The sequence below is a fragment of the Prorops nasuta genome, unplaced genomic scaffold (genome assembly GCF_024137725.1).
Source record: "Prorops nasuta isolate Cenicafe-Biocafe unplaced genomic scaffold, Cenicafe_Pnas_1.2 PNAS00038, whole genome shotgun sequence".
Classification (NCBI taxonomy): domain Eukaryota; kingdom Metazoa; phylum Arthropoda; class Insecta; order Hymenoptera; family Bethylidae; genus Prorops; species Prorops nasuta.
Window position 1 is genome coordinate 474,911 of NW_027116835.1, and position 27,748 is coordinate 502,658.

Genomic DNA, 27,748 nt, shown 5'->3' on the forward strand with positions numbered 1-27,748 from the left:
CATCTCTTTGGTACAGTGTGTGCCAATTTTTCGCGTTATATCATTTTGTGATCAAAATCAGTGATTCTTGGCACATTATTGAAATAGAAATTGTTGGCTACGATGGAACATTCCGGGGAAGCAAAACCTAATCTTATTGAGATTGACTCGACGTTTCACTGAAAACTTTTGCTCCGATTTATTCGGCTTGGTGGTGTCATTTCTCCAAGAGCAAAAAAGCGACGTTGATACTTTAACAGAGTCGGAGATTGCAAAGATCGCTAATTATTTTCTCGATGGCTCTCTCGGCAATCGCATGCATTACCATAAGATTATCGTTGCAAGTCTAACGGTACTTATTACCGTGTCTGATTTACGAGCGTGTGACTTTCCTTGAATCGCGTCGAGTTTTAAGAGACATCGTAAGGTGTAGACAGTCATTTAATGTGCCCACCTACCTTAATTCACACTAACAAATTAAACAAAACTTGATTCACTCGACACCTACGGCTCGTTTCAACTGCCTACGCACCGACTATAATTTAAAAATGGATTTTTTCTTACAACCACCAAGCAAGCAATAAACAGACCTAGATCCTCGCTGTTAAAGTTTAATCAAATTAAGCTATAGGCTTACGTAGCTTATTAAATGCGAGCATCCACACGAGGAAACTAGCTGCGGCGGCGGTAGAAGCAAGCAAATTGGATTTATCGCGAGGAACACCGTCAAATGTCAAATGGCTGCTGGTTCTTCTATATAGAGAGCGCAAAAAAAAACAAAAAAAACAAAAAAAAAAAGAGTGAGAAGTGGAATGGTCGGCAACCATTTGGAAAGTTTAACTTGTATAGCTTCTGTATGACTTGTACGTATGTATGTAGAGGACACGGGACACTTTATGGGTCGGTGAAGTTTAATGGCTGAAGGGGCGAGGTGCACTCACCGACCCAACGCCTCTTTATTCAGCAGGCCATGATTTTTCGGGCCACGGAGCATCCTTACGATGATTAAAAAGCCGTGGAACCGCCTACGAAAGCAGATGGAGGGAGGGAGGGAGGGAGAGAGACTGTGCCGAAGAACGAGCAAGAATTAAATAGAAGCTGACGTTATATATAGTAGCAGGCCGTTGAAGAAATGAAAGGTAAAGGAGGAAAATGAGAAAAATGTTAGAGCGTTTGAAAGGAAGCTTCTTAACGATCGGCTAATAGTAATTGCGGATTTGTTGGAAGATTCGCCGTTGGGTTTTCCAGCCAGCGCGGCAGCGTACGTATATAGGATATAGGCTCGATCTCACGAGTCGATAAGTCATTTCACCTTTCTTTTGTTTCTTCCTCGCTCTGATTGGGTGACTGGCTGCCGAGCGCGCAACGGCCCAGCAGGCACGCATCTCCTTCATCACGATGCACCTCTCGTTCTCCGTTGCTTCCTATGGCCTATCCGTGCATGATATCGTTTCGACCTGCGGGTTACGCTTCGTCGAACACTCCTCGAGTTGGATCGACCTCTTCGGCAGGAAGGACCGCGGCTCGAACGATCTCTGCCTCGTAGCTGGCTGCAAGCGACTCTAATACGAAATCTCTTGGCGCGGCTAGCCAACTTAACCTTTTCAGCCCACTGCAGCAACGAGAAAGGTTACCATCGCGCCCATACTTCCCCGCGGCCTCTTTCACCATTTTACACTCTCCCAGATGTTCGACCCACCGCACAGGACCGCGCTGTGAGAGCTTTAACCGTTTAACCAAATCTCTGACCCAGATCTACCAATCGTCAACTTTTTTCCCAATTCTTTCCCGCATCTATCTCCCTCTATCGCCGCTGCTCATTGCACGTGTGAAAATTGAAAGTTTACGAGAGTTTTTCGATCAACTGCGCAGTTGAAAGAGGCTGCGGCGCGCTATATCCTATGTGCAATAATAAGGGGCAATATGGGGTGAGGTACGCATCGATTGACACTCTCCTTGCCAGTTTCAGCCTCCTGTTATAGGTATAGGTACTCAGCTCGACTCGGCTCGACTCGGACGCTCTTTACGTAATCCCTTCGAGGTTTGGAATTTTTATCAAATCTCTCCTTCCTCGTGTTCTCTATCATTAACGATCGCACGTTCCTGCCTCGCGCGATTTCTTTGCCATCTGTATATACGGGCGGGCAAAACTCGTTTGCGGTACTCTTTTGCCACGTCTCTTGGTACCCGCAGTCGCGCGACGACCTCGACGGACTGAAGGTATATAGCTATATATACATTCAGCGAGGTATCGCTTAACACCACCGGCTGCCTCGTTTTTCCTTCCTATAGGCCGAATGGCGAGCTGTTAAAGAAATAAGACAGAGAAGCCACCGCGGACATATGTATATGTATGTATGTATGTATGTATATATATATATATATATACATATATGGACAGATCTCGTGCCGAAGCGGTACCTAATACCACGTGTTCTTTCAGCTTGCTTGCCTGCTTGCTTCCAACATATATAGTTCCAGCAAGACTCGTGTGTGCTGAAAACACTGCAGCTTCACCTGCTGCAGACGCTCTGTCATTTCAATTCTTTTCACAGTTTCTGCACATCAGCTGATGCACCGCCTATCGGATGAGGATATATTCGATGGAAAGATTCACATCGTTAACAACTATATGTGCCACATATAACGCGATATAATTGTACGATTAGAATATGCGAAGCTTTAATGAAAGGTACAAGGGAGTTGTTTTGTTGTTAATGCTGCTACTGAAATTCATACTTGTTCTATTGAATCACCGGTATAATCATTGTTAAAACCTTTGACCTTACAAACCATAAAGCGCAATAAACGTCGAGACGATTGATTCTTTTTTTCAGACCAGTGGTTAGAGCTCGTAAGCTTGTTCGAGAAGGATACGTAGTTGGTGAAACCTGTGATAAATTAGACTGTCGTAAATGTTGTGCAATGCAAAGTTTATTAAATATTTAAACAGGAGAAAGTATATTGTTCAAACGGAGCTGTGCACCGCAGTGATAAATCTCAATCGCGTAATACTAATTCTATATAACGTTTTGGGCAACGCTAAAAAATCCTGGGAAATTATATGCGCGCTTATATGAATCGAATTGAAATGGAAAATTGAACAACTTTTGACCGAATTCCACGTTTAAATAGGCACGAAAAGACGCAGGTGCAACGAGAAAGCCTGAAAAGTGCATTATATAATACGCGCGAGTAATCTGATAAATTAATATAATTTCTCTCAAACACACACACACGTAAAACGTATAATATTATAGCTTTTTTTTCTCAATATTTATGATTTACTCGAAGCTCGCACGCGGTTGTATGTTTACCGATACACCAATGGCTTTTATCGTTCCGTCGGTATACGAAGCAATAAAAAAGTGAAAATGTTTGCCAGAACGTGTGTGTTTGATATATATAGATGCCTCTTTTTGATTATGTCACGTATTATTTGCCCACTCTTATATATATATATATATATATATGAGAGGGAATTTTTTGAGCAAGAGACCGATGCGCGGTATTATCGAAGGTGCATTCTTATCGCTAGCTCGCATCTATCTCAAGTATTTCCACGTTGAGTCATCTCTCGAAGAAATCCCGTAGTGCAGGATAGGTATATATACAATATACATATAGTGACGTGAGTCGGGCGATATAAAAATAGAGCTACAAGGGGCGAGTCGCTCGCTGCTTATCTCAATAATTGCAGAGCAGATGCGATGAATCGGTTCGTTTGCAAGTATTTATAGCGTTCTCGTTGAAACTTTTATGCTTTATTGCCGCAACTAACCGTTTAGCGATTGAAGATCTTTTAGCCGAGCTTATCACGCGCGCGGTAAGGATAGTTTATTGGCGTTTTATTAGCAGCTAGTGCGCGAATACCGATCGTTAATTATTCCGAGATTTACAGGAGGCTAAATACTGGGCGTTCTGTCGCTTTAATTTTCGCGCTAGTTGCCAGCGCACGATCGAGGAAATTGTAGCTGCAATAATATGCTTAGGAGAGTATATATATATATATATATATATATATATATATAGGTACTCATCTCCGTACCGGCCGGCCGCCCTTGCATGTACCTAATATATATTTCGTCCTCCGAATCGGATCTCGCGACCCTAGCTTCCAGCACACACGGACGCCACTGCACGGACTAGTTTGGCCATTGCTTAGGAAATCGGGTCAACTCGCGCGAGTAATAGCTGGACGTGCGTGTGCACGGCGTCGTTGTCGTGCCCCCCTGCCTAGCCTGCTAGCATACATAATAAGCCATCTATAGCGCTCTCTGTCGAGGCGCGCGATAGTGGTAAAGCCGGTAGTATAACTTCATTAAAATACACCGATTAGCATCCAACGAAAGGAAAGTGCTTCGTGGCATTTCCGAATTTCGTAACACCAAAACGTAACGTACGCGCCGTAACGTTAACGTTGATATCCGTGCTAACTGCACCTCCAATTTCCACAGAAATTTTTTAGCGCGTCCCACACCTTTCCCGCACCCTATAACATCTTTTTTCCCTCAATTTCAATTTTCATACACACCTTTCGCTCTTTCGACACTCCAACTAGACTATAGCTTCTATAATAATAAAAAAACCACGAGATTTTTCAATAGACCGTGTACGCGCGACTATAAACCGAAAACTTTCCATGTTATATAGATTATACATGCGTAATATACAGCTATATATAGTACCTACGCGCGTTAATTGTATAATATTCCGTAAGAGAACATAATCGTACATCGATCACGCATTTTATAATTAGCATAGGTCGTTACTTATTTTCTTCAACTATATCGATCTATATGAATTATATTTAAAACCGGTGAGACGTGAAGAGAGACTCTTCGAACGTGAATGTAGCAGCCATGAGTTGTGCGAAATGATTAAAAGGAATATAGATACAAATTATTATCGAGGTGTCGACGTGTCTGTGCAGCAGAACTTGAAGGGGACTAACCGATGGCAGCTAGCGTTTTCCATAAAGACCAGCTTTCAGCTGGAATTCGACGAATGGTGCATTGCAAGTGATCGTGCGTCGAAAGAGTCGCATCGCCGCGCCGCGCCGCCGCCGCGTCACCAGTGTCAAGTTAGCACCCCGAATTTTAAAAATGAAAAAAAAAACAAAACAAACAGTTCTGGTAGCATCCGAACAAGTCGTACAGTTCCTTGTTATTTTTCAAAAGAGTTCTACAGATTGAACTCGAAAAACTAGAAAAATAAGATGATGTGCGGTGTCAAATTCACATTCTCTAATGTTCAAACGCTAATATCCTTTAAACTAAAAGTCCTATCGATAAAATCTATTAGACATAATTATAGAACTGTTTGGGGTGTTGTCAGAACTCTAGTGAAAAATGGAAAAAGAGAAAAAAAAATTTTTTCTAATTTTCAATTTCCAACTAGAGTTTCGATGGCACCCCGAAGAGTTCTATAAATATGTCTAATAGATTTTATCGATAGGACTTTTAGTTTAAAGGATATTAGCGTTTGAACATTAGAGAATGTGAATTTGACACCGCACATCATCTTATTTTTCTAGTTTTTCGAGTTCAATCTGTAGAACTCTTTTGAAAAATAACAAGGAACTGTACGACTTGTTCGGATGCTACCAGAACTGTTTGGTTTCTTTCCATTTTTAAAATTTGGGGTGCTAACTTCACACTGGTCGCCGCGTCGCCTGATGGATGGACGCAACGTACGCGATATATGCGCGATTCTAGTGACGGAAGTGGCCATGTGCAGCAGGGAAGGGGGGGGGGGGAGATAAACCTACAGGCTCCTACTTTTTCCTCCTCTACGTTTGGTCATTCTCGGTAAATATATCGTGACGAGTATTATTACGCGAAGCTCCGCCGGCCGGGTACATTTCGTTCTGGTTTCTAGCGAACTCGAAGAATCCACCGGGACGAGAAAACACGACGAGAATGACGGTGGAATGACGTTTGCCGTAGATTTGTCGCCGACACGAAAGACAATGACCAGCCAGTCGAGACCGGACGAGGACGACGAGGCACAGGCGCACAGCTAGTATAGGCACCGGACACGAACTCACGGACCGTCTCGAGAAGAAACGGTACCTACTCCCGCGCGCGCGCTCACTCGAATCGCGCGACAGCGCGCGATACGTATACATACAATATAATCCGTGCTCTCTCTCTCTCTCTCTCTCTCTCTCTCTCTCTCTCACAATTTACCCCAGCTATATGGTCTAGCTTCTCCGAGTCGTTAAATCGCGCGAGATATACTCGTTTTATTAGCAAATAAACGTCTCTCAGCGTTACCATGCAGTAGATATAGACGGCTGGCGGATCATTCCCCTCGCTGATTCTTCCGCCACATCCGATTTCATCCTCCCGCATTGAATCAATCATCCAAACCATGCAAGAAAACATAGGAAAATAGTAAGTGAGCATTATATTCGTTAGAACCATCCGTGGGCATGCGTATATATATATACTATAATAGAGTTTTGAAATTGACCGAGATGTTTTTTTTCTCGAACATCGATCTATGCCCCTCTACCATTCTTCGCTTCCAAACGTTCATATTGGTTTATCTATATATATATATATATGCACGCGCTATACACATATCGATTGCACTAGAAGAAAAATTGTAGCTTTGCGTCTATATCCGTTGTTTCCTTGCACTAGCTGCGGTCATGCACGCCGCGCTTTATTCTTTGTGCTCGCTTTTACGCTCACGCTTTTCCAGCACATTCGCGTTCTGCTATTCCAAGAATAGTATATCTAATTGAATTTGAAGAAGGAGATAACGATCGATGCTGATGCAAGGAAAAAATGTCGAGGCAGAATTTTTTTATAAAGTAGCGTATCTGTATTTTGCGATAGCACTAATCAATTTCCTTTAAAAATCAAGTTTCTTTTCAACGAAGAAATTGTACCTATCGTCACGGGCTATAAATCTAATGGTAGGGATTCTACTACTGCCTTCTTGGCGATAAGTTTTTTGCCCTTCTGATAAAGTATTATAAGGATAGAGCGATGGAAGAAATTCCGCAGTATATAAGGAAACTCTTTCCCCGACTTCTGGCTAGATGGGTATTTTCTTCGAAGGTCTCGTGGCCGCGTTTGGTCACGGTATCCCGTGATGCAAGCAGCGCTTTCGTCGCGCAAACGCAAACTGCACCTGGCTAAACACGTGAGCATCTCTCGCTCATAGCTGCAAGAATAAAGTTGTCTTTCGCTGACAGTTTCGTTCGTCGCTCGCGAGAGACGTACTCTACATCCATGCATGCACCAAAGATCGCTTTTCAATATTTCCTTTACCATTGGTCCCGCGGCGACTGCCCCGTATGAACCGAATCAACCAGCTGCAGATAGGTAATATAAAATGTGCGCGCGTGGGCGTGTCTCTGCAGCTTCCGAATCAGCTTTTACGGATGGTTGCACGGTTCGCGCCCCGCAAGGTCAATTCTTTACTCGCATAGACTCTCGACGCTCGATTAAAAGAAAGCACAAAACCGCGGCGAAGCAGCCGAGATTTTCAATCAGCTTTTATTGTAGAATTTCTCTAGAAAATTTGTAGAGTGGAGGAATGTATAATGGGCTTTATCAAAGATCGTATTACGTACAGGGTGCGCGGTTGGAATATTTGCAGGCTGGAAGAATGCATACGATCGAGACTGCGAATAGTTGCGGACCAAGTGGCACGTGCTCTCGTGCTTCGGATAAAACTGAAAAAGCAATAAAGCTTCGGTCCGCAAAGTTCTCCAGCACTCGTGCGCCGCTGTTTCCCTCTCGATTGCCCTGTAAAAACCAGCAACGTTCCAACAAGAGCTACGCGACTGCTGCGCGAGACTCAAACGATTTTGCCTTCTCCGAGAAAGCACTGCGAAACCAGTTGAGACGATCGGAATATGCGATATACGAAAGCAAATATATCGATCCCGTAAATTCCCCCTTGCAGCATTTCGATAAAGATGATTCTCCTCCGTCTACTACAACGGCCGCTACGAATCTACTACTTGCAGCCACTATCCATCCATCTACTTCGGTTTTCCCTACTATGCAAAATATTCATAGAGAGAAATATTTATATTCTCCATATATCCACCCTTGGATCGTTCGCCACATACTATATGCTTCAAAGTAATGCTCTCTGTCTCATTTCTCTACTTACAATTAACACACACGCAAAAAAACTACTCGATTTCAATTAATCTTCCATTGATTAAACCTTGTGTAACAATTTACTTAGTTTAAAAAAAAGAAGAACCGATTAAATCCCAACCAAATATTTGATTATGATCGAATTTAATAGCTGTTTAACATCTTCTCGACGTTGAATAATCCTGTCGAAATTCTTCGGGGACGTTTCAAATTTGTTCTTATCATTTTATTAACGCAGTTTAAATATAAATAAATGCTATATTATGTTATACTTGGCTTTTTTGAATATTTTTATATGTAACCCACCTGTGAGTAGAAGCACGTTCATTATATCAATAACAAGGGTATAGTCGACCGGTGGGTCACAATGTCGCGAACTTGTTAAATTAAAGTCTCTTAAATATGAAGAATTTCATCGTGACTATATTGATGAATGAAGGCATGATTTATTAGTATGAAATGTAATTTATCTCAGTCCTTATATATACATATATATAATAGTAAACATTGGTGTGTTTATTCATATTCCGGAGTGGAGACTCTGTAGCAGAATGAAAAGTAAAACTCCCCACGCAAGATGCATCGCGATTAATGTTAAAAAATGGAGAAATTTGCAGAAGAGAGCGTATTAGGAGGATAGGTTGATGAGAGGAGGAGCGTTTTGCAGGAAACGTGCGCTTATAGTTGCGGGGTCGGTGACTTCCCATGGAGTTTAATAGCCAATGCGTCGCGAACTCGAGTTTGCCAAGCTTGGCCTGTGACTCGTCTCGTCGTTGCGCTCGTAGCGTACAGCACCTGCATACATGCACTGCAGGCAGATGTGGCTCGTGCTGCGCGGCGAAAGAGAGTTCGCTCTGGTCGCTCTGGCTGTGTGCATGTGCATGTGCATGGACATTGGACAGGGCAAACCGCAGTCCGCAGGTAGCGCAGATGCGCCAAGTTTTTCTTCCTGTTAGGGGCACACAGGTACAGTGACCGCAGTTAACTTATAAATGGGACACCCATGTGCTCGCTCCTTCTCTCTGCTGCAGTAACTCGATCGTGCCAATTTTTCTCAAACTCGCGCTCATTGCGTTTTAGATTCGTTTCACGTAAGACGATCCAGGAAGTAAGCCAGCTGACTTTTTGGAACGGTCAAAACTTTTCCACCTTACTACGTAGTCTGCTATCTATAGAATAGAAATAACCTCAACGCTATATAGCTGCCACCGTTCTATCGAAGCAGCTTCTTCGCGGAGTGGTGACACTTGTTTAGAAACGAGCAAACTGACCATTCTCTAAAACCTCAATCGTCTAATCGCGCTTCCTCGCTGATGCCACGCGAAAGATTTCAACGAGAAAGAGTTGTATATGTACGCGTTCGCGCGTCTCAGCTGACACGTACCGCGTACGTATACCTACAACATTTTTTTTCCTTTCGCGTAAGATATCCTCGAGAAGCGGATGTGTATGTATATATATATAATCGGAATTTGCTCAATATCCAAGCATACTTTGCAAATTTCTCGTCTGCGTTGCGTATATGCACGGTCGACTTCTTCATAATGTATATACTATCATACATTTGTATGTATAGCTATCATAGATGGACTGCTCTCTCTCTCTCTCTCTCTCTCTCTAAACGAGTAAGTATATACCTATATGCAGCATAACGCGAGTGTTATCATCAAAGATATAGGCATGCAGTCGAGTGTGTGTGTGTAATCTCGATTTCAATCTGTCTACCATCCGAAGCTTGCAATTCCACTGGAGAGAAGCTCTGGTATAGATGCGTATAAGTACGTATATGTTAATCTGCAATATTGGCCGATTGGCGGAAGTAGATTTTTCCATAAAATAATGTCGATTTAATTTTAGAGTATCGCGCGGTGAGATAGATTGGTAGCTGTTTGGCTCAGCCGGGGAGTCGCCGCGGTAATAAAGTAGAAATAAGATCCTTGTGCATAGTGCAGTGGCGTGGGTGATTGGAGATAGGCGGTGCGCGCGCGCGGCGCGATCGGCTAATAAAACGCGCCGTTTGCCACACGGAAATCTCCATCTCGATCTAATCGACACACAGGGACGGACGATCCTGGACGCGCGAGAGTAAATCGCCGAACGGTAATTATGATTAGCATCTAAGGACACAAGGCAAATGCACTTGTGTCGTTCTCCCGGCTGGAATTATAGTCGCGCGGCTCTCTGCTGTAATGCCATATGCCCCATGCGCGATCGAGCGACTCGCGCGAAAAACTTGGCAGATCGCTATATAGGAATCACAAGCCGTTAATTCTCGCGAGATCGATGATTCCGGATGATCGAGAGAGATCGTGTGGGTACGAGCGATACCGGGATCCAGTCGAAACAATTTGTGCACAGTCGTTCCAGGTGAAACTCTACGCTCACCGAAGGGTCCTCGCATTTTTCCAATTGGATCGATCAACGGCTCGCCTCGTCAAACAGTTTTCCAATCACAGCGGCGACGCATTGATTACACGCGAAATCCTCTGAATCTCTCGGTACGTGATTTCTCCTAGATATTACTTTATTCGGTACAATAACACATTTAGAGCCGAGATCGATCGATCGTTTTGTCGGATTTTCCGGAATTGCCGCAGTTTAACTCTGCGTGACATTTCTCATGACCCCTCGTCGCGCGCTTGCTTTTGCTCCTCGCTCATTATACTTGATTGCCGAATGGTAATTCGCCTATAGACTCCGCGCTCCATCTATACGAAACTCGCGGATAAACCAGAACGTACAAGTTTGGTAGTGACACACGCGTATATTTATGATTGTCGTGATAAAATCTCGGTTGAAAGTGACCGGGTGGTATTTAGGTGAGTCAAAGTCAAAGTAGCCAAAGACAGCGTCCTATATTCTCGTTGGAACAGCTACAGTGTACGCGTACTGCACGTATACGCTTATATCGAAGCGAGCGTTATCTATACAAATAGCCAATGACATCAGCAGCGGGCAAAAGTGACGCGGACGGGAGACCGTTTTCACATGTGGAAGCCAAAACTTGTTCCCCGCCCCGCCCCGCCGCGCCGCGCCGCGCCGCGCGTTTATTCGACTAACGACCCGTAATGGTTTTAGCTACCGTCTCAATCCAGTGCTGAGAAATCCTAATATTTCATCACAAGTCAACCTCACTTTTTTTCTTTTTTTACTAAATCAATCTTCCGGAATTGCCAGAATAATAAAGGATGACGGCATAAAATGGATTCCTTTCAAGGCCTAGATACTTTCGTTGCGTATTCATATAACGCTCAGCCATTGATCGTACCTTAATTCCCCGATCACTTTCTTGCCAATCCCGTCGTCGTACCTTGATTGCCTGCATACACCAAGTAGTAAATCTCCTTAATGAACAGACGATACATCAATTATTCCGTGCCACACCGACGAAAAAGAATTTAATAAATCACGATGCATCTATTTAGTATACTGTGCTTTATAGTATACTATTTATTATAAACATATAATTGCTATATATAAATGTGCGTCATATTACCGCGGCATATACAAGTTTATCGTTGAAACCCCTATGTTCGGGCGAAAATGTTGGGATCTACCGGAACGGACTGTGCTTATAGATAACTCCTACGTTATTTGCTTAAATACAGCAATGTGAAAAAAGGATAAGGAGAGAAATAAAGTGGCGTTTTGCCATTGGATCCGAGAGTGGAAGTATATCTATATTAACGCGGCTGATTTGTTGGAACAATTTTCAATGGAGAAAGAGACTCGAACCTTTTCCTCCTTTTTCTTATCGCCGCTTCCATTCTCCGATGTAACGCCATCGCCGCCGCCGGTGCGGTGGCACAATTGTGCGATAAGAAAAATATCAAGCAAGTCCTAGTATTGCCCTCGTTTTCCCAATCTGTCATTCCACGAATATGAACGAGAGTGAAGAACGCTCGCACTTTCTACGGGCCTGTTTTCAGCGGAAGCGCATCGATAACTTCAATATGATGGCTGATAATTAAAACGGTCGGTCATTCCCATCAAGCAGTTGATTGTTGTTCGTTCTGTGCCTCCTGTGTACTTCCTCGAGTATTTGTAAACCTGCCTAGGCTGCCAATGACGGCTGTAATTATGCAAGCGTCATTTTCTTGCTCGATGATGCTCGCGTGTCATCGGTGTGTCATTCCGCATCTTAATTCACCGCGTCCGGTTAGGGAAGAAATATGAGAGACGGTAATTCACGTATATATAGACGACTCGTACGCAAATAATCGCATGGGAAAGGATGCTCTGCTCTTCCAATCCTGACGGCACACACATATTAATATATACCACTATATTATTATTACCCATTTTTCTATCGCTTCACATATATATTATTATTTTTCTTTAAACATTAGATAGCGACGTTACGCAAATAGATTTAAATTGTTCTAATGAAAATTTGCAGAATTAAAACACGCAATTCTTAAGTAAAGAGGAGCTGAACAGGTTCTCTCTCTCTCTCTCTCTCTCTCTCTTGAATAACCTCCATTATCACAAGCTATTAATCATCCTACGAAAATTGCAGTAGCCAAGATAATTCTACAGTATTCAGCTACGATAAATTGAATAATTAATAATATTGTAGGAAGATTATTGCATTTTTTACGTTTATTTTGAAAAAGATGCATTTTCTTTTAAGAAAAATTGATAAGCTATAGAAACGTTCACAGACGGCATTAGTCACTTTACAAACTCTTATATATAGCTTATAATACTCAATAAAGTATGTCAACAGTCGTAAATCCTATTTTCAAAGTTATCAGTGGTTGTAATCTGATTATGTTTGTGAGTTCAAAGAAAAGAAAAAAAAAAGCCGTAAAATAGTAGAAGATCGTTTACAAATAGTTTGAAAGTCATTGCTATTTTTTGTAGAAAATAATTGCTGGAATTTAAATATTTAATCTTGACATTGCAAAGTCCAAAGTGTTGCAGAGACGGGAGGGGAGGGGAGCTCGGTTTACTTTAAAGAATATTTGGCCGTAATCCAAATACAGGCGTCTTTTGGAAAGTTGCCCATTTGAATATCGCTTGGTCCGAGTTCGGTTCTGTGTTCAGCCAAACGTATAAACAGGAATAGTCTTTTGGAGTCCTTTCTTCGAAATCATTGGTGAAATTCCGGGTGAGAATTCGATGTTTATGAAGCGAATGTGGCCACGGACGTGTATTTCATGCAGCAGACTATCGCGTGCGGGCCAATGTTCAAAAATAACGGAGCTCCCCGAAGAAACATTACTCATCGCACGACCACATCTGTGTACATTTGTAAACTTCATTCTGTGTGTATTTATTCACGTAGGTATATATATATATATATACATTTGTATCTCATCCATGCTTCTGTGTTAGTTAGCACGCTCCTCGCGAGCTTGCCATAAAAATCAGGTGAAACCACACATTGGGGCCCGCTGCGCGGCGCCTCTCGCAGCTCGCTCGCTTATTTCGCGATATTATCGATTCGACAGTCCTACCGAATTCCATTCGTCATCAAGACCATACGTGGCTCGCCATCGAGCAACGACGACTGTTCCAGAAAATTTACGGGAAATAGAAAGTCACGAAAGCACATCGGATGCCCATATTACTAGTCTTATTATCGCATGTATATATTTACAAAAAACGTTCAACAGTAAACTCCTAGTACTATATACTACATTCACCACTCGCACTTCGTAAAAGTTTCATTATAGTTGTGCAGAAAAATGACAAGGTCATAGATTCGCACCGATCTCAATAAAAGCACCAAAATAAACTCGACGACGTTTATAAGTGAAAATATATAACGGGCAAGAAAAGTTTGTTTTCAAAGGTAATTCTCTTTTTTCTTCGGATTTGCTTAGCTTGTATGCATATTATGCTCATATACACCTATATATAGGCACCGAGACACGTATGTATATAAATACACCCATTGTCGTAGCCGAAATTCGGACGATACGTTATTCAGTTGTGTGGCCCGGTACGCATTTCACTCTATCAATCAAACTGGGATCGTTCTCGACAATGGTAGCTCTCACCTGGTCGAGGATCTCTTATTCGGTCTTAATAGCATCCGAAAATCATTTCCCCTTCTCGTGACGTAAAAGAGAGACTCCGTGGAGTGTGGACGCGAAGGATCGAGGAGACGAGGTGCGCGCGGGGTGCGAGGAATAAATCTTTATACGCTGGATGAAGAGAAGGAACGGTCGATTTGTGGGCGAACGAGGAAGAGGGGTAGGGAGGGAGGAGTTGGCGCGCACGTCAAACTCACTTACAGACCTACGACAATTGCCGGAGGCTATGCCGGTTCTCGGATTCTCCGTCCATCTCGGGCCCCGAGCGAGACTCGGGACCGAGAGCGACTCAGCGACCCGATATCTCTCTACTGCCAGCCATACAGACCTGTTATTACGCGGCAATGCAAAAGCCATGGATCTCGCGCGGACCTTCGCGAATCGAGCAAACGCGCAAAAATTCACTCGAACCCACCGCGCCATGCACGCACGTGAACAATGCCTCCTGATAAACGTAGATTAAACTCGTGCGACCGCAGCACTCGCATATTTTTCCTTCCAACCAGAAACAGCGCGCGGCGGCTCTCCTTACAATAATGCCTGCGATAACAATTTCACCCCCCCCCCCCCCCCCCACCCTCATGCTCGATCCTACGGATTCCGAAATCAACGTCGCTCAATCAACTTTTAATCTTCTTTTATCTCTATCACTGATTTCCCTTTGATTCTCTTATATTTACCTCCCACGAAGCGCAATAAAATAACATTTGAGGTTTCAATTGATTTCGCGTTAAGCAACTGTAGCATTTAATCAATCTGATGTCTCAAAAACGCGTGGATACGGTTAAATATATATTTGGAGTGATAAAAGTCCCTGTAAAATGAATGGGAGAATTTTCGAGTGTTATATTTCCAATGCAGAGTCTTATAACAACTGATCTGGAATGTTTACCAAAATACTATTGATTTATAACTTTGGTCAATTGCTCGTTAGATATATATCTATTTAAGATTTTGTGTTTATATACGAGAGTGTTTATGAATATGTACGCTTAGAGGTCGCGCGCGCGAGCACACTAAAATCGTGCTATTTATTTTGTATAAAGTTTTACCATTAATAAAGAAATGTTTAACTGTTTGGAAACGTTTGGGACACCCTGTAGCTTAATTATATTATTTTGACCAAGATCTCCTCTAGAACTTCTCTGATGGACGAAAGACGAAACAATCCTTCATCGCATATCGTTTTTCATCGCATTGTTTTCTGCAAGATTGAGGACAAAGTCGTAAACGTAGATTTATATCGGAAAGAAGTTAATGTAACTAATGTCGTCTTATTACTTTGGTGCACGCAGCAGTGGAAATTCTATGTCACGCCAGTTATTAGACTTTAATAAAGTCCAATATAAATTTGCAAGTGGATTTATGTATAGCGCGTGCTCGCACTGCTCACCGCCATTATGAATTGTGCTTGAAGATCCGCGACGAGTGAACAATTGTGCTGGAGACGTTGAGAAATTCATGGAATATCGTCGTTTGACGAGGGGGAAAAAGTTGGCGCGAACCGATAGCTCTGACACACACAAGTACGTTAAAGCTTCGGCCCTTAACTTCGCCACTTGTAACGGTATAAATTACAGCGTTCACAGCTACGCTTCGCGTGGTCGTAACTTAGGCGCGTTGTTGTCCCCATAAGAAACAAGTTATGAGTAAAGTTGTTGCAACTTACTCGAGTCGCTAACCACTCGCAAGATATCTTCGCGAGGAACTTGAATTAAGCGGTGAAAAGATTTAATGCCAAGGTAAAGTCTTGCAGGGCTTTCAATATTGACCAATCGTAAATAAGGAAGCATTTACCAATGGTATTATAAATCCGTATTTCCCGCCATCTAAATAGAATATCAAACTTTATTCCACTGGGAATAATATACCATATGTACGCGATAGAGCTGATGTTACCAGCTTTACGCTTTTATTACCACATGCTGCTGCTTGAAAATAAACTTTAATCTCCTACAGGATATATTAGTTATATTTCACAATGCTGTGCTTTCCTCCGGTATATTTTCCAGCTGGGAAAATATGACAGTCAGGGCGAGAAGAACGAGAAGGACAAATACGAATCCTATAAGAAAATAGATAGCTGAAAGAAATGTGAAAATATAATATATATATATACAATATATTGTGCAGAGAATATAAAAATCGAGGCGTACCTATATAGCTGTAACACTGCATGTCTTATATGCTTTAAAATAAAGCATATTTAACAAGAGAGAACATTTTCCGTGCTGTATACTCACAGTATTTGTAGCACGACCTATTTTTTCCTTTATAACAAGCAATAACTGCATTCATATATTCCGAAATAATAAGATTTTTAAGGTATAGTTATATTGATGTTCCATGGAAAGCAACAAAAATAATAGAAATATTTTTGTAAAGAAGATAAGAATGAAAAGAACCATTTTTGCAAGTATGTACGCTCCCCCGCAATCGTCGAGGAATCGTTATATCGGTTATCAATTATCCAAAGAAAGTCATATCAATTTCCTGCTTTATTAAACAAGCGCTATAATTCATCGGTTGACAACTCTTCGCTGCTAAGAAATTAATATCGGGACGAAGATTTAGCGCAGAAGCTGAGCTGGTGCAAAATTTTCAAAGCAATCCAGCTCCTGAGGCATTCGTAAATGGATAGACAAGAAGCAGTTGCTCGCGTTGTAAATCGCGCTGAAATCTTCGTGCAACTGAGTCACATATCTCAGGCTCTATTAGCCGTTCCGTAGACATCAAATTAAACCGGTTATTTCGCGACGAGGACGCGTCGCGTGATTGCGGTAGCAAACACGGTAGTTGCCTTGCCGATGTGTGCTGTCAACGGTATCAGCCCTTTCCAGTCTCTTCAGCTTTTTTTATTCCATCTACGCCCCTCCCGCTTTTCATCGCACATTCTTTCTTTCTTCAACTTCATCGCGAAAAGATGATACGCTCACTTCGCTCGAAACAATACATTTTCATACGTGTGTGTATCTCATTACTGCAATACCATTTTCCAAGAAAAAAGAAGAAAAAATAGAAGAAAAAAAGTGAAGAAGCCAATCGTCAAAGAAGGTAGCGCGTTTCCCCAGCTAATGAACCATCAGGTAGATCGCAGGGATGTCATCCGGCTATTAATATAAATTAACGCGAGATTGAAAATTATTACAGCTTTGAAAATTTTGCATCGGCCTAATAACGGTGCATTCTATTCATCGCGATAAATTGACGTCAAATTACAACATCCGTTGATAAGGCGTTGAGCAAAATCAGTTTGGCTTTCATGATTAGTTGAACTGGCGAGAATGAAATACAAGGACGAAGAGTAAACATACAATGGGAGTGGTGAATAGAGAATGAAGTAGACCGCGAGAAAGAATGAATCTTCACGCAAACTGAGTCACATATCTCAGGCTCTATTAGCCGTTCCGTAGACATGAAATTAAACCGGTTATTTGGCGCAAGAGAGAGAGAGAGAGAGAAGGAGGGTTAATGATATGAGATGTGCAAGAGTAGAAATAACAGCCGGATAGAGATTGCTAGCTGCCTCGGTTCTAGTGGTATATAATACCTATAACAGGATTGAAAGGGACACGAGTATCGTCGTCTCTCCGAGAGAGAGAGAGAGAGAGAGAGTTGCATCGGTCTTCGGATTCGACGAATTCGTAAGTTTTCATGAGAGAGTTGTGGCAGATGGACAATCAGTTATCATGCAGACGCGCGTACCGACGTCCGACGGGCGTCTTGAGAATCGAGCGAAGATCGTCCAAGCTCGTGCTTCTTCGGGCATCTCCGCGCGCGAGCTCCCTACTCTCTCCACCTACGATACACCCCCACTTGAAGCGCGAACCGCGCAAACTACCAATCTTCCTTCCCCTCCATTTCGCCTCTGCTTCTCCTTCTAGCACAGTTCTACTACCGCGCCAACTCTACCGGCTGCTCGCTCGCTCGCTCGGCCTTACTGCTCCATGCTCGGCTATCGTGGCGCAAACTGCCGAGCGCCGCCGGTCGGCCCGCGACGCGAAGCGACCGACCCGACCGCCGAGTGCCGACGTTTCAGCCCCCTCTACCTACAAACAGTCTCGATCGAACCGCGCTACAGTTCATTCCTCCGCGGCCGACAGAGCAGCACGACTCGCTTCCCAACATTTTTCAAATCGACTCCTTTCTACTTGTCAACCGATCTTTTTTTCTTAGCCCCGTTAAATCGAGTCCCCTGAAGCAGTGCCAGTTTCCACCAACTTTTAACCGACTGACAACGTACAGAACCCCCCTGTGTATGGATTTTTATTGCCCCCTGTCTCGTGCAAGGACCTTTAAAGCCATTGGAGAGACCACTGGACGATTACTCGGAGAGGTTTTGGAGGAAAAGCCTTTCGATTTTAGAGACTCTGTATCGCAATTGATCTCGCCTTTACTCGCCAACGTCGTATAATCGTGACGCCCTTGTGTTCCTCTTCTTACGTCAAATCTCTCATCACTGTCAGATTTAATGGAGCTGTATCATAATTCATTTGGCTGACAGCAGCCGTGCTCGACGAGTGTTGAATTTTATTCAATTTGTCGTCCCTTCTGTGATGTACGAGTATGTGACTTGTCTCGAGTAGACGTGGCATATATTTGAAATTCTATTAATTTACGCTTCGAGACTTGTATCGAACCTTCGCTCCGAGGCGAGCCAGGAGGAGAGTTTCGTTTAACGTTGGATCTTCGTCAAATGGATTATTTGTTATTATTAACTGGTTCAGGAGTAACGTAGGATCCGCCTGTTGTTTTCGGTGTAAGAGTGCCGCCGGGGACCTTTGCGTCTGGATTTTGGTGTTATGGTGTAATGACGAGTGCGTCGGAAGGAAATTTGAGGAAAGGATGACTTGAGATATACACGACATTTAATATTGGCCATTGGACAGATGTTGAATCTGAGTGTTTACAGTCTCGTTAACGGCATCAACACGATGGTCTTCGGGAGCAATAAGTTCCGGATACGAAGGTAGGCCGACTTTTTCTACGCACGTGAGGCTGTCACCTTTTATTCCTCAATCAAAATATTTTCTCGTAAATAAGGTCGATCGGTCGATACTCCCCGCTTGCTTTTGTCAAAATTGGAGTAAATAAATACGAAGCACGGATTTGCAAGAAAAATTTTCTTGTGCAAATCTACCAGAAAAAAGCACACGTTATAATTGGATTTATGGCAATAAACATTTTATATTGCTGTTAGTTAATTGAAAGTGGCATTTTGCGGGAATAACTTTTTATCTACAAATACCATTTCGTCAAGGTAAATCGATATTACGGCCCGTATATTTAGAAAAACCTTCTGTGAATTGAACATTGTGTTTCGTAGTAGTAGTAATGCCTCTTACAATCGATGACTAATTCGTCTCGCCGAATCAATATCGCAGAGCCGCGCTAACTAAGAGAAACGCCCGGTAAATTGAACATTGTGCTCGAAGAGGGCGTTTGTTTTTCTTCCTTGCGCAAAGACGACGCTATGGATTGCCCTCGAGAGGGCTAACTATATTTTCCACGAAATTAAATTGATAAAGATGACGAAAGCAGTTTGGTGATTAAAATTTTTACACAGGATTTTGTTTCCCCATTATCTCGAAGGTTGCATTTGAACAACTTGGCAATTGATTAACTACGCTCCGCGCTATTTGTCTTTAAGCACCGCCGATATCACTCACTTTATTATCGAAGAAAAACCAAAGGCTAAACCCACCGGAAACTAATCCGGTTACTTTCTTCTACAATATAATAGATTTAATTTCGTCAAAGCGTTCAACAATGTTGTAGAAAAGCGGATTTACGCTCTCGTAAGAAATGGGTTAGAAATAGAAAATCGCGATCGCGACTTTTCAATATCGATTGCAACTGCTTTCATATTTAAATCGGGAATGCCAGTTTATTATTATAGTAGCAATATAACTGCTACTTTTTTTTCTTTTTTTTTTCTCATAAGCGCTTATACAGAATCATCAAATTGGTTTAATAAGAAAAAACCTCGTAGGCGTTTTTACGACTACAACTGTAGCAATATTCTAATGCTATCGCTGGAATTGAAAGAAAATCGATATTAAATCTTGGCAAAAAGAAACCTTAATTATATATCCTATACTAGTTTGCTTCGAAACTGTATTATGCACTCTATTATCTTATCGCGTTTCGATTCCATCCGGTGTACACGGCAAAAATGATGATATTTCACATCACTAAATTCCGTATCGAGCGCTCGTGATAAAAGATTAATATTGCATTTGTTAAATCTATATCAGGTGTATCGAAAGGTTTGCTGGCTCAACCCGAAGCTCAATACGCGAGACCGATGAAATTCGATTTTATTGCACCCGCACCTTCGTGTTTATATTTGTATTATCAATATGGCTGCGTATACATGTTATCGGTCATTTCAGATAATATCATCGATTCGAATCAATATTGCCTGCTTTCTTTTTATTTATTTTCCTTGCCCGCGCCCTCAACTCAGACTTTTATTTGAAACTATATATAGATTAGATTATTCGCTGACACGAGAAATGGTTCAATTGTATTTTCGAAAAAAAAAAGGAACGAAAAAAGAAATCAAACTTTTTTTCTTTCGCTCAAATAAATTAAATAATAGGAGAGGCGAAGGAAGAAAGAGGATTTATCAATCAACAGACACCGTTTCATTCTTTAATCGAATGTAACGCGCTTATGCAGAGGAAACATAAAGAGTTTCGATTTTTAAAATAAAAAAAGGAAGGTGGAGCAGAGTATCGCGGATTACGTAACAAAGAAGCTCGTTACGAATGGGCGAGCATTTGCAGCAACCATTGGTGTTTTCTGTATACATAAATATGGTCGATGGTCACTATTATATCTATGGCGAAGAGGCGCGTTGATGAAAATCACGCTACATGAATTTTCCATTTTCACCGTAGGGCTTTCAATTAATATAGACTTAATTAAGCGGCAACGCAATGGCTTGCACCGCGCATGGTTTCGTAGTAACTTAGTACGTGTAGGTCGAGCGTGGCAGGATTCCGCTTACGTGCCCTGAAGAAGTGAGCATACAGCGGCGGTGACGGCCTCGAAGCGAGCCTGGGAACTATTCGTTGCGCTGCAGCCGCAAGAAGCAGAAAGAACAGCTAAGCGATCCCCTTTTCCATCTCCGTCCATCTTCCTTGTATTCCCTCTCTCTTCAAAGTAAGTAGAGCTACCCGCTTCTGGACGTTTTATCGGACGATGATCGAGATTCATTGGCAACACGTCGCGATTTACCAAAGAACTCTCTCAATACCCATTTACTCTCACAATATATATATATTTATGCACTAGCTGCGCCACAAAATACTCCACTCTCCTCTACCGCCCACTATATCTCGCCTCCATTACGACTTATTACTTCTTTACCCTTTATTCGCTATATGTACATTTCTATACATATATATATATTTACTTGAAACTTTTCAACTCCTTTAATATACTTGGTCTATAAATTTATAAGCAGCACACCGTATATGCATGCTCTCTTCCCAATATTTAATTTGTACTCGAAGCTATTTCCCTGTAGTACTGCGAGTATTGTGCAAGTTTATTCCGAGCAAATTGATTATTTCTTACGTTGTACCACATATATGCTTATTGGAAAGTGAGATTGATCTTACCGAGAAGTGTCAATTTAATCGATTATTATTATTATAATCAGTTTGAATAATTATAAATGGAATTTCTGTTCCGTACGGTGGCGAAGGAAAAGTTGAAAAGCAGAGGCTAATAAGTTGCATGACTGCTGCTTTCCTTTTTTACTATGATATAATTCTGATTTAATTATATAAGAGCGTTCGCTTCTGGATTAACATTAGTAGGATCGTCGATATTCGCGCGGCGTACTTATCGATCTCTGCACGGGAGTAAGGGAATCGCTGAGAGGATACTAATGGGATTGAATCATTCGTTTTTCCTTAGATATTCCATACGAATGCGATTAGGTTTGGAATTTGGCTCGAGAGAGAGAGAGAGTGATTTCGCAAGTTGAGTTGGGTTGGAGAGACTCTCAGGCGGGTCCCACGCACGCATCCCTGCATGCACAGAGACGGAAAAATCGAGCTAGAAAACGTTAATTGCCCTCTTCGCAATTGGCACAAGCCTATAGCTCTTTCGCGATTCAATTAATCGTTTGCAGTGCTCTCCATGTGCGCTATAGTCGAGAGGGAGCAAGCGCACCAACCATTGAGACGCTTGCGCGTTGCGTAATTCGGCAAAAATGTGATAGCTGCATATAGTGCAAGCTGAGGTGAAACGCCTTTTCTAAATCGAGCCATCGCTTCTCTCTATAATTGCGCTACTAAATTAAATAACGTGCTTCTTTTCTCCGCTGCTGATTTCTCCCTTTTCCTATATTATTTTTCCCTAGTTTTTTTCTCTTTTCTCTTTAATCGTACAGCTTTGTCAGATTAAGCGGATCAAAGGTATACGAAGGGTGAATTTAAGGAGAAAGAAGGGATTTTTATATTTGAAAAGCAATACGCGAGAACACATCGGGCATACGCAGCTGTAATAAATAATATCGAATAGCTCTGATAATCGTCGAGCAGTGTAGCGTAACAATTTCCAAATAGAACTAACTTGTAGCCATGTGTGCAGAAAATGTTAATTGTTGCTTTTAATTCTTTCTCTCGTGAATCAATTAATCGTTCATGATAGCCGAGAGAGCGCTGAATAAGTTGCGTAATTCAAAAGAATGTGATAAGTGCGTAAGGTATTAATCTCCATTGAACTTTGCCAGCGTTAGACTAATTACGACACTCGACCAAATTACTATATTGCGCTCCATCCGAAGAATGCTTCTCCTCTAGTTTTATCGATACTAAAATAGCGAGCGACCGCGGTGCTTTTACCGTAAATTACCTAAGAGCCATGCACCATTCGAGTGAATTGAATGATCGTAAGAGAGAGCACTCTACTTAAAAAATCTTTACCCTCTTATTGTTATATAGGTATAATTAGAAACATTGTTCGGAAAAGTATGTCGCACCGCGCGATTAACGGCTAAGGTGTGACGTAATTTTTAAAACACTGTAAATCATAGAAATATCGGTCGTTTTGGATCGGAGTAGCGGGAGAAGCTGCAGTAACGGAGATGTAATAATTTGTGTGCGAGTGTGAGAAGGATGTGAAATTGGAGAAAGAATATACGGGGTAACGTGTATAGAGAGGGAAGAGAGATAAGCTGGAGAAGTGCAATGCATGGGGCAGGAGAAGCTAGATTGTATAATGGAGTCACAGGAAAGTTATAGTTTTCGTGGCTTATTATGTTACACACGGACAGCGAGTGAAAGAATGAAAATATCATCGGTGGTGCAGATCGAGTGTAGTTCAATAATTACAGCAACACTCGAGATTCCTCGAGTGCATGTTCCAAGCAACCGTTTTCTCGCTTCAATTTCTCCTTTTGTCGAGGGTCCGATTGGCAATTGCAGCAGACAGATTCGATATTGAAGAACAATAAATGCAATAACGTACGTGCGAAATTGAGCCGCTAATATCGTTATAGGAGCGGCGATATTATTAATAACGGCCACCGCTAACCGTAGCGTCGTTATTATCGTCGTTCGATTAACCAGACTGCAGGAGTCTCTAATTGCGCTCACCTTGCTCGCGTTAATAGATAACCACTTATCGTGGTCCAGGCAACTTCACTACTTTACTAGTTGCAACCAACCTTCTTACATATCCGTTGCTGTGTGTGTCCCGCTGCTGCCTGCCTGCCTGCCTGCCTACCTATACCAATACGCTAGCTTCTCCGGTCGATCCCCATTAAAGCCATCCGCCTTGCACTAGGAAGCGTCGAATTTAACCTCTTCTCATCCTTCATCCCCCCTTTTCTCTCCTCTCTATCTCTTTCGCATTATCGTCAATGAACACCTTTTCTCAATGCCAATTGCATGCCTTCTATATTCGCAACAAACCCGTAGCACCAGCAGACAATTTAACACGCACAGAGAGAGAGAGAGAGAGAGAGAGAGCTTTCCTTTCTTCCTAGGCTCAAACTTCATTCCAAATAACTGCCGCGTGCACTCGATTCTACAATCTTCCTTACGCATTTTATTACCTGCTCCATAGAAAATTTTATTAAAGCCAGTGTCATAAAAGATTCGAACAGTAAAGTCCCGCGCGTTTATCCTTTTCTGCCGCTTCGTATATACGTATCATCATGCACCGATGAAACTTCTCTCGCAGCCTCCGTCCGTCCGTCCGTCCGTCCGTCCGACCGACCGACCGACTAAACCGGTAATCTTCCAACATGGAAGTTTCCAATTCCGATCGCCGATTTCTATTGGCCTTTCAATTATTAACATCTTCTACCTCAATTTTCCTCACTTTCCACCAACACGTGAAATCTCTACCTTTAGACCTGTGATCTGTATTATGGAATATGTAGATGCAAAGTTAATTAGTCGAGTAACTATTGACCGCGCGGGCTCGATCAATTTGAAATTTTCAATCTTCTTCTTAAATGCGGAGAAATCAGAATATATATATACATGAATGTATGCGAGAAGAAATTTCAATTTTTCCAAATCATCTTGTACGAAATAATGCTGATATTCTTGGCAAATCTCGTGTCTTGCACAAATATCGCTTACTTACCTCAAACAAATCCTCCTCGCAATGACTATGATTAATTATTTGTTTCTGGAAAGTGTACAAGAACCATTAATTTCCATAATTGAAACGTTTATATTTTCTTCTCACTTTCATATTCAAGTTCGTGCGGATAATCGTGTACTAATCAATCCCATGTGCCGATCCTATCTGCGTGAAATTTCAGTAAACAGAAATAAAAAGTCGAATCATTGTACACGCAGATTCATATTCTCTTTAACCGAACGTCCTTGAAGAATTATAGCGTAATTGCTGCCATAGGTACCGAGCCACAAACTCTTTTCTGTATTTAAAGTATTCTCGCTTAAATTCTTCCTTATTCTACTTAAATCCGGTGAAAGTACGCGAGCCATGCACTGTCATTACACGTCGCGATGCAAAGATATAATGAATACAAATTAAAAGTTTGTACGAAATAAAAAGAAGAATAATAAATAAAGAAAGATTTCTCGTGCCAAAGCACACACGTATACAATAATGATTCGAGCAATGAGATACAAGCTGACTGAATTATTGACGTACCCTATACGTACGCCACGTGTAGCTCGCTTAATATGTTTACTCGCTCATAATACGAGAATTGGTACAACGACTCGCGTGTGTCGCGCGATGCAAATAACAGGAACATTGCCGGTACGTCGTTGTCGGTTTGGCATACCAAGCTTTCGATACCTCAAATAACAAGATTTATCTTCCAGGAACGAATGCTTGAAAAACATGGCGCGCGCGTCCCAGACTCTCTTTATACAACAAGATTACTCATTTAATATCGAGTTTACTAATCGCAATCAATCAAGCTATTTAACGAAGATTCTTCTTGGAAAATTGTCGCATAAGACACACGGTGGCGCCTCAGAGCCTGATGCTCAATGAAAATATAAAAACAATCGATTCCTAGAACACAAGCTCGCTATATCTTCAATCAGGAACTCATCGAGCTTTTCTTCAATTAACACAGGTTGTTGCACTCGTGAAATTGTTCATATATTCGACCAATATGTAGACAACTTTTTGCATCGCTATACGGAAATTGTCATTTTCTCGCAATAAATAATAATTGTTAAACGAAGATCGATGCTCGTTTCCAGCGTAGTTTAACACGATCGAATCACTGACCTTGGAAGACTTTTTTTTAGCGAGTCGCGCGAGGAAGATGGTACAAGATCGTGGATCCGTTGAATTGCGAGTAGCGAGTAGCAACGACGACGCGACGCTGAGTAGAGGGGTATAGTATACACATGCAGAGTATACTGCACCTATACAACAGCGCGAGTTTCGATATTCGCATCCGGATTGGAACGTGCTTCCTCGGGCGCGAGTCGTGGGGAGGAAATACGGGGGAGGAAGTAGTGGAGAGGAGAGTGAGAGAAACGAGTCGCATTGATGCGTCAGCCAAACGTCGATATAACTGCGGTAACCGATGCATCGTGCGACGCGTATAAGCAGCGCGGAATAATATAGACATCCCGCGACTCACTGGCCGGTTTTCAAGGAATACATTCTATGACTTCCTGCTTGATTTATGCCAAGTCGCTCCTCGACTAGCCGTAGCCAAGCAGCAGCCAGCCAGCAGCGAGAATCGATCGATCGTGCCGGAAAAGTCAATGCGTCAGGATCGAGACTTTTACCATGGCTATATAGGAAAGCATCGCAGCTGCGAGGTAATCGGGAGTCGAGCCTTAAGACCGTCCGATACTGCTGTAACGCTATATATACTATATATGTATATATTTATCCAAACGAAATAATACATCTATCGAGAGATGGCCGTCAATTACGCATATATGTATAGCCTTATCAGTCCTCTCATTCCCCTCCTCTCCATCAGTCTTCTAATATTTATTAGCCAAGCCACGCGCGTCAGCGTCTCTCGCAAATTAAGACCATCGATTAAAGCTCATCGCTTGCTTTCTATACACTATGAATCCAAATTTTTACAATAATATACCCTTTGAAGAAAAATCACATCCAAGCGTGTGTATATATATATATATATATTGCAGATTTTAATTGACTTCCATACCAGTTGGATTTTATTCCAATCCGATACTTTCATTCGGCATTTTCTCTTCCTTATACGCTCTTTCTCACTCTTTCTTATATATTATATATACATGCACGCGTATATGTATATATATAAATTCTTTAAACCATCTCGCGGTTGGTTTATTCGATTGATTTCCCCGTTTGGTCGTTATTTAAATGACACACCTTGTATGCATATACACACGTATATGTATATATATATATATATATATATATACTATATAGCGCTCGTCTATCTCCGTCCATTAAGAAAATGATTGGACCGTTGTTGGCAGGGAATAGAGCGTAACGCAATCATGAGAGTTTGTCCTATTCGCACGTGGCATTCGATCACCCAGTGTTTGCTAAATTTATTCGAGCGAGGGAAATATTTATTAGCTCGCGCACATCGAACCTGCTAATTGAAATGCATATTAATGGCACATGTAGCGGATAGTTTTGCGCATTTGTGATGGTGCTGGAATGCGCGCGCGTGCAGTCAGTGAGGTTGGCGATCAGGCAAGCTCTCCTCCTCCTTCAGTATTAAATTGTGTACAGTGTGTGCCTCGATCTCTCAGTGTCGCTCTACGGACGCTCGCGTCTTTGAATGAATCTCGTTAACGTGACTGGCCACGGGACGACGAGAGGTTACTCGGAGTTAACGTTACTTAAACGTGGGCGGAAGTGTGCAGTACAGGCGCCTCTTTGTTCGCGGCGTACTTGGACTCTTCTAGGAAATCGGGTTAAGCTCCTTTTCCCTCTGTTCTCCCACCGCGGCGGCCTCCCTATCCTCTTTCTACTTCTTCTCTTTAGCCCCTCCATCGTCCGCGTGGTCTCCAAGACCACGCTTGTCATTACCGAGGAATGCCGCCAGGAATCGCCTACCGCCTCGTAATTGCTCCAGCGAAATAGAGTTCTTAGACCAGACGGAATTAGTCT

At 42.2% G+C, this 27,748-nt stretch overlaps 1 protein-coding gene across 2 annotated transcripts in view; it reads left to right on the top strand.

The window, feature by feature from the left end:
* Positions 1–27,748, top strand: part of Shrm (Shroom) — a 169,410-nt gene that overhangs the window by 103,430 nt on the left and 38,232 nt on the right. The gene's annotated exons all lie outside the window — the stretch shown is intronic.